Source organism: Dermacentor silvarum, chromosome 1 (genome assembly GCF_013339745.2).
Source record: "Dermacentor silvarum isolate Dsil-2018 chromosome 1, BIME_Dsil_1.4, whole genome shotgun sequence".
In the NCBI taxonomy this organism is placed as follows: Eukaryota; Metazoa; Arthropoda; class Arachnida; order Ixodida; family Ixodidae; genus Dermacentor; species Dermacentor silvarum.
In genome coordinates this window covers 167345023-167352627 of record NC_051154.1, presented here as the reverse complement: position 1 = coordinate 167352627, position 7605 = coordinate 167345023, and positions in this window count along the sequence as shown.

Sequence of the window (7605 nt, the reverse complement as noted above, 5' to 3'; positions counted from 1 at the left end):
ACACATAAACACAAGCATACGCAACACATAAAATAAGCTTTGTGAACACGGGCCCTTTTTTTAATTTGCCCGCCTCTGCTTTCCCGTGTTCTTGTTCTGCGAACGTGTTACGAAAGATAAGAAAACCTGAAATAAATAAAAAAAGTATTTGCATCCTCAATTTATAATAGTCGCCTGACTCCCTTGACTGGCAAAGCGCTCCTTCTCGCACATTAAGAAAGCTCGTAAAGCTATTCGTACTGGAGATGCAAATGTTAAATGCTGTGCACCTGTGTAGCTGAAACCTTGCCATGTTGATGAAGTATTCGCCACCAGCGGAAACTCCACAAAATGAGAGTTGGCAACAGGCTTAGGTGTTGTTGCCACAAGAGTGTTTATTATATACGAATACAGATATCTCTGGCTGGTTTACGCTTCCAGGCGAAATTTGGAAACTTGCAATCAAAATGCCGCGAAATCGTGTCAACCAACCACGCTGGAGAAAGTAAAAGCTAAAATTCTCCCCGTAGGCCACACTTGTTGGCATATCTCGTAGCCGCAAAACAAGAACGACCTCATGTTTGATTTTAGTCCAACAAAGTCCAACGCATCATTTTAGATATACGCTAAGTATGGCACCTCGAAATGCGGATTTAAGCGGGGAAAACCTACGCAACACCTATAGTAGCGTTTTCGACTCCCTGGGGAGCGAAGTTTCAGTTGTCAGAAAACGAATTACTAAATAATTATTTACAATACTAATTAATTTTTCAATCAAACGACGTTGCAGTCTTTCAATATGTTTCTTCTTTTTTGTACGAATGAACTCTCAATGGCGAAGGATACAGGTGGTCAAGTTGTTTTAATTTCTCTTGATCTGGAAAGGTGTTTGGACTTCTTTAGTAAGAACAGGATGGCGAAGAACAATAATTACACGCGGCCTGTGTATTGTCTGCTATCGAATGAAATGATATTTCAAATATATTGCAGTATTTTCGCAATTGTATTCGAAACGTGGCTACATGTGTCCTCCAAAGCAGAACGACAGCACGACACTCAACGCGCACGTTGACGGCGTGACGAATACGTACATGCGAGCGTTAGCCATAAAGTAAGCGTTGCATTACTTTTGAAAGTAATGATAAATTATTTGTAAACTAATCCATATCTTCTAATACTCGAGTTTACTGTAACTGACTCTTGGTTTCATCCATTAATATAACAGTTAGAATAGGGCACAATTTTCACCAAACCTACATCGCCAAACAATGCTGTCTATGTTGAATGGCAAGTAAAAAACGCAACGAACAAAGGCTAGTAAATTTTGGGCCATGTCTGAAACTTCACTGCGGTTGCAGTATTTACGCATAAAACAAGGGTTAGAATGAAAGACTGGACTGGACATAGCACAGCGTACATACGTATGGAACGCTGCGTCCAGTCTGTTTCTTAATAGTAAACAGTATCTTACGAGTTTGATTTCAACCGCAGAAAAGTTTCAAAGAAGAGAATGCCAAATAGACACTGAATCTTTCATGTCTTTCTTCGGGCAAACACGGGGCACCGTTCTTTATGTTAAAACTATAGCGGTAGTATGTCATCTGCTCGATCTTCAGCACTGTCACTAATTCAGTGTCCCGTGCCAGAGCTTTCTTCGCAACTTCCATTACAGTGACGCGTTATTATGAAACCCAATAATGAGAACGTTTCTATATGTGCCAATGAATTAATATAGTCGTCCACCAAAAACCACGGAAAGCAACGGTATGCTAAACTGCCAGTCCAGACTGACTGTGCTTTGAATCTACCTGCACTGTTTTAACGCTGATCGAAGATAGTCGCTTCGTTCCTCTCTCACAAATGCTTTAGTGCCCTTTCTTGAAGTTCGCATTCGACCAGCTTGTCGTTAGATTGTTCATAGCGCTCTTTAAACTTACACTGCTGACACTGAGTGCGTAAATTTCAGAGGAGTTGCGGTGGACTCACATTCCGTTCGCTGAGACTCACATTCCGTTCGCACGGCGGACCATCAACAAGCATGTGGATTTATAAGCCATTCTTCTGCTTCATGCAGGTGTACAATATTGGTCTGGCCGCATCAATTCTGCAACTACATACAGTTGCCAGCGCGGGACTGCACCAGCCGTATCTGACGAGCTGTCAAATGTGCCCCCGGATCACAACTGCTTCGCCGGTTCCGATGGTGCCGCGTCACTGCCTTCGTGACGACGCCCCTTTGCTGCTTCAAGATACTCTATCAGAGGAGTCACCTGGTCGTCACGTGACGTCGGCGCTCTGCCTCAAAAAGCATCGACCCCAGCCGCGCACTTTCAGTGGGCACGGCGGACCATCAACAAGCATGTGGATTTATAAGCCATTCTTCTGCTTCATGCAGGTTAGTAGTTACTATAGCACTATTAAGAGCGATTATCGTGGTCTTGTGGTCTTGCCGTGCCCCCAACAGTGCATCTCTATTGTCAAAAATATGTGTTGTGTGTGCTTACTCATGCTGTGCGGGGACGTTGAGTTAAATCCCGGCCCCTCTGACGACAGTAACTCTTCCATCGAATCCATGCTCAAGGAGCTATTGGCAGGCCAAAATAAACTGGTAACGGATGTAACAGCGCTTAGGAAACAACAGACTAACATGGAAAAACTCGTGGCTGATCTTGGAGCTAGGTTTGCTGAGTTGGAAAAAAAAAAGTTTCGCGTGTCGACGACCTTGAACGAACAGTAAAATCTTTGGAAGCAAAATTAGCTGACCTAGAAGATAGGACTAGGCGCTCAAACATGGTGGTCTTTGGTATTCCTGAAGATCCGAATGAGACAGAATCGGTCCTAAAAAATAAAGTTCTGAACGAAATTTTTGCTGCAAAGCTTGACATTCAATGTAAATCCGTTGGTAGAATTCATCGCCTTGGAAGGCCGGGAAAACAAAGACCGGTCATATTTTATTTCCAGGATTTTAAAGAAAAGAAACTTGTGTTCAAAAACGCTTACAAATTAAAAGGCACCAGAATAACACTCCAGAATGACTATTCGCGAAGTACTCTGAATAAGCGAAGACTTCTCTGGAACCGCGCAAAAGCTGAGAAGGAGCAAGGAAAGAAAGTCCGCCTAATAAATGACAAACTGCGAGTAGTTAATAAGTTCTTCATTTGGGATGAACAAGAAAACTCGAGAACGCAAATTCGAGGCAATCAAGGTACTCCAATGAATGACTGACGCACTACGGTTGCAGCTAAAGAACTACGGATTCTAAACATTAATGCTCGCAGCATTGTTAACAAATCGGAGAAACTTGAATCAGTTATCTTGAGTTACATTCCCCATGTAGTTGTGTTAACCGAAACGTGGCTGCATGACGTTATTGAAGACACAGTTGTCTTTCCCCCGTCTTATTAGGCCTATCGTCGTGATAGGTCATCGAGGGGAGGTGGCGTAGCAATTTTGGTTAAAAAAATATAACTGCTGTTCTTTTGCGTCAAGCCAGTAACCTAGAAGCTGTAACATTGAAACTTTCCTGCTGGGGTAAAACATTTTTATTGTTTGCCGTTTATCGAGCCCCTGACTCACCTGCGCAATTCCTTTGTGATCTCTGGGAACATATTGCATCATTTACAAGTGATAATGTGCTGCTCATAGGCGATTTTAATCTCCCACACATTGATTGGGAGAATGTATCTTCCTTCACCGACTCTAACTTGCACGTGAACTACCTACGCAATATTATGCTTTGTCATAACTTGCAGCAGGTTGTGAAACATCCGACACGCATTTACGGCACGTCGGAAACGTTCCTTGATCTTGTTTTTTTAAGTCGATCCATTGAAAATTTTTCTGTCTCCATTGAACCTGGCATTTCTGATCATGCACTCGTGTATTTCACATGCTCGTTGAACTCGTGTCATGTCAGTAAAAACAAAACAATTACTGTTAAGGACTTCTCTCGAGCCAATGATGAAAGCGTTCTAGATTACCTTGAAACATGCCTTGACAATTTCCGAGGGCATGATATTACCGTACTTTGGCACACATTTAAACAAATTGTTAATCACTGCCTCACCAATTTTATTCCAAGCAAAACTAAACTGAACATCTAAAGTTACTCCCTCGATAACAAGATAAATATTACACCTCAAAAGGAGAGTTAAGCGCTTAAGACGGCGATGTGGTTCACGTGATGCCATTCAAGAAGTCCAGAATAACTTAAACCAAAAGTTGGGGCATGCTAAGCGTCGGTACTTCCACTTTACACTGCCAAATTTTATGCGCTTCGCTCCGCAAAAATTTTGGGCCTTTCTAAGAAAAAAGAACAAGGCAGTTAGCCATATTGTACACGAGGGGAATATCATCAATGATAAGCACAATATTGCGCAATATTTCAATCAATACTTCCACAGTGTTTTTTCTAACTCTGATACTACTACACTTCACAACTGTGCGTCATGCAACACTGCACCTGATATTGTGTCACTACCAGGTGTTGTTTCAATGCTACTGAACCTTAAAACTAAATCCTCTCCAGGTCCAGATGACATACCCAAAGTTTTTTTGAGGAGGTATGCCGAAGCATTGGCGCCTTTTATCGTTGTTATATTTCAAGTGTCTCTGTCTTCAGCTACCCTGCCTAAAGATTGGCTCTTGGCACGTGTTGTACCTGTACTGAAAAAAGGAGATGCCGCACTAGTAACAAGTTATCGTCCTATATCACTAACTTCATCATGTTGCAAACTACTTGAACATATCATAGCTAAGGAAATTAATAAGTTTATAGGTGATAACAACGTACTTTCTTCTTGTCAACACGGTTTTCGCAAGGGTTTTTCTACTGTAACACAATTAACAACAGTTATTCACAATTTTGCTAGTGTTCTTGATAAGACCGGTCAAATTGATGTAATATTCCTAGATTTTAGAAAAGCGTTTGATCTCGTATCACATAGTAAGCTTATTTATAAACTAGAATCTATTAACCTTCCAACCTACTTAGTGAATTGGGTGGCTGCTTATCTCACTAACCGCATGCAGTTTGTTTCAATTAATCCAACGAACTTCCCAACGAACACTCATCCAACGAACTTCCGGTATCATCTGGAGTGCCCCAGGGCAGTGTACTGGGCCCTTTACTATTCTTAATATACATTAATGACATTACAAATGAAATTAATTCCCCTGTTCAAATTAGATTATTCGCGGACGATTGTGTACTGTACAATGAGATTAACGGTCATGAAGATCAATTAGTACTAAACTCTAATCTCCAAAGCATTCTTTCGTGGTGTCGGCAGTGGAGCATGGAATTAAATACCAGTAAAACAGTCTACATGTCAATAACTAGAAAGAAAATTAAAAAGCTGTCGTTTTCTTACAAACTAGGCTCCGAACTGCTTGCGGAAGTCAGCGAGTACAAGTACTTAGGCATCACAATAGTCAACAACCTCAGTTGGAGTACTCATATCTCTCACATATGTAACTCTTCGTTCAGGAAACTTTGTTTTCTCAGACATAAGCTAAAACACACACCTCCTAGGTGCGTGACCCAACGGCTTATACATCCCTAATTCGACCTAAACTCGAATACGCCAGCATTGTCTGGGATCCCTATACAAAATCTATCATCGATGCTCTTGAAATGATACAGCGTAAAGCTGTCAGGTTCATTTGTTCTAAATATCGTACAAGTGACTCTCCCTCTAATCTAATGATGCAGCATAACATCCAGACTCTACAATTACGAAGAAAAATACAAAGATTAAAATTTCTGTTTTCGCTCAAGAATAATCTCTTGTCTGTAAACCCGGATCTTTATTTAAAACCTCTTGCAGCACGTAGAACACGGCATCGTCATGATGAATCTTTAACACCTTATAACGCCCGAACTAACCTTTTCAAGTATTCTTTCTTTCCACGCACCATAACAGATTGGAACAACATACCTTTTTCACAGTTATCTAGTGCAGATTTTTTTGAACATATAAGTCTTTGACATCACTGGCATTAATGTACTGCGAATTTATATACCTACACTTATCTGTTTTCTTCGGTTCGGTATCGTATATCTCGCCAGCTGCAGTAACGGCCTCGTAATTTTTTATTATTTTTTGTGTGTGTGTATCTGCGTGTGTGCCACGCTTTTGGCAATTTGGTCGTGTTACAAGTGCGTAAACAACTTTACATTTCATTGTGTTGCTACGCTTCATTGCCCTGCACTTGAAGTTGCTATTTCCTAATATTTTTACGGTTCGTGCTCTTTTCTTTTTCCTTTTTGTGATTTTACAATTATTAGTACTCTTTCATGCTGTGTATATGATCTTGTTTTATACGAATACTTGTACGCGTTGCTTGGATGTATTTTTATGTACTTTTGCCCCTCCTGCTTGGGCCCTATTTCGGGCCTGCAGTATTATGTAAATAAAAAATAAAAATAAATAAAATAAAATAAAAAATAAATAAATAAGGTATCGCCGGCCGAATTTCAAGGAAAGTGGACCGTTATGCAAAGTTGAACATCGTAAAAACGATTGACGGCACGTCTGCCAATCTAAGTGCTTTAAAATTGCTTTTGCGGCTCGCCACTGGACTAACACGGGCTAGATCAACTTGTACAACAGCTCAGGATTCCTGCTGAGCCACCGTTGAGGTAATATTTGCAAACGGAGCTTACCTTCTGGACACCTAATACTAGAAAGTGCGCGCGCACGGTCACGCCATGTCCGGTGAGAGACGCGTTCGCTCTGATTGATTCCGACAGGACCTCGAGCTGTCACCTTCCCTGTGAAACTCGGACAGTTGCGATCGTCGTGTTCCGCTTCAAACATGTTATTTTTGTCTCCGACGGCCCTTCCTCGTGGTGATTTCGCCGTTGCCAGGTGGTCTGAGTCTCACAAAGCCATAATTGCAGTGGCCATCTAAAATCTTGCACATGGCTGTAGGAGCATGAAATTACATGCTCGTTCTGAACATCAACCACAATTATTATCCTGCCTAAAGTTAAGTTTTTTACAGCGAAGCTGCATTTGGCTAGGATTCCACGTATTTTTCGTATCTGTGCGTCAACAATAATAAAAAAAAAAGGTGAACGTGGGCTCATCCCGGAGATAGTGTAACACCGGGCTGACCAACGGTGGAGGTGACGCAGGCTTCAAGCACTCCGCCCCTAATAATAATAATAATAATAATAATAATAATAATAATAATAATAATAATAATAATAATAATAATAATAATAATAATAATAATAATAATAATAATAATAATAATAATAATAATAATAATAGTAAATAGTATCAAATGAAATAAATAAATCAAGATGCGTTGTTTCAAGTCGATGACTATACTGGAGTCATTTGTGAACAGCACATGGACTAACGAGCAGGAGGCGATCCCATATACGCAAAGGACAAAGTGTATCTACAACCATACACCCTTGACTCGCACGAGACTCGCAAGAGGACAATGCCACCGACTATGGCGATGTTTGGGACATACAAACGAAAGACGAAATTGTGATTTCCACTGTGTGTACATCTCCAGGCGCACCCAAGTGTGATATTGAGAAATTCATGACCACGCACTTTGCATGGGTTAGCTGCAGTGTTGTACAGGTTCCACTAAAACAGGAAC